Here is a 1,596-nt window from a genome sequence, read left to right on the forward strand (position 1 = left end):
TATCTACCTCCCAAAATTGAAAATGTTTATTTATAAAGATAAATACACCCTAATGTTCATAACAGCATTGTTCACAGTGGTCAAGACATGGAGATAACAGAAGTGTCCCTCAACAGATGATTGGATATTTTTTATTGTTCAGCCTGTAGATTTCATACAAAGTTTTTTGTATTTATATTTAAATATTTTTTTTTGTCAGGAATGCATTATTTATTTTGAATTTCAATTATTTACTGCTATCATAAAGAATTCAGTTTATTTTTATAGTTTGACTTTCTAGCCTGTCAGCTGCTAAACTCATTTATTAAATTGAGCTTGTTTATAAGTTCTGCCTTGCCAGCAGCGTTCTAGGTAAGGTCCACCTAAGAAAGGTGCTTATGGAATTTGGAATATGGAAATAAGGAGAAGACAACACAGTTTTTCAGCTGCTCTTGGCAGTAGGAAAAAGCCAGTAGTCATTCAACATGAGATTTTGCTAAAATCATCTGTGCCTCTTGAGAATTGCCAGCTCCACTGCTGGAGATAGTCATCATCACTATTGGACACTTTCTCATACTCAAGCACTATCTGCAATTCTACCATTTTCTTTTCTTTTCTTTTTTGTCCTGTCATTTTCTTTGCTTCCCTAATTTTTCCACTGGTTATGCATCCTCTAATTTCCTGCCCCGTATTTTCTATTTTTCTTTCACAATTGCACCTAATACAGTCATTTTAGCAGCAAGAACATTGACTTAAGCCAGATAATAAATTTTATTTATCTTTACTTTTTTAAATTTAAAATTTAAAAAACTACATACTTATACAATCCATGAAGTGATTCCCACAATTATTCTAGCACCCATCTGGCATTACACACAACTCTTACAATAATATTGACTGTATTACCCTATGTGATACCGTAAATCCCCATGACTGTTTTGTAACTATTGTTTTGTAAGTACAGATAATAAATTTTAAAGAGCCAAACTAAGATAAAGGGAGTGAGAAATGAGAATATTAGAAAGATTTGATTGATATTTGGAAGTAAAATCCACCCTACAAGATTTGATGGACAATTTGATGTAGAGAAAGAAGCAGTAGGGAAAGAAGAGAAAGAAGCAGTAGGAGATGAATCCCAGGTTTCTGGTTTGGCAAGTTGGATAAGGTGATATTCATCAAATATGATAAGAGGTAGAGAGCAGGTTTGGTAGTAGGTAGAAGATGATACTTTCAATATTTGAACACTGATTTTATCAAAAGATACTGTTTCCCTAGCATATTGATTCCAAGAATGTGGCTTTCTACACATGAAAATTCCAGCCATGGAAACCTTTTTTAAGTGATTAATTTAAATTATGTCATACATTTGACTATGATTGGTAAGAGTCTAAATCTAATAAAACATGACATTTGTATATGGCAAAGGGCCAATTTTTTGCTACCATAAATTTATCAAGTCTACGCTACTCTTTAAAGAATGTCCCTAGGTGGTTGTTACTTTAGGAAGTGCCTCTGTATCTGGAGATATGCTTTCCACACAACCAAATTAGCCAAATGGAATTGGCTGAAATAAATTTGAATGGTTTGTTTATACCCAAGCAAGATTAGCTGACATCC

Source organism: Pteropus vampyrus, unplaced genomic scaffold, assembly GCF_000151845.1.
Source record: "Pteropus vampyrus isolate Shadow unplaced genomic scaffold, Pvam_2.0 Scaffold577, whole genome shotgun sequence".
NCBI lineage: Eukaryota > Metazoa > Chordata > Mammalia > Chiroptera > Pteropodidae > Pteropus > Pteropus vampyrus.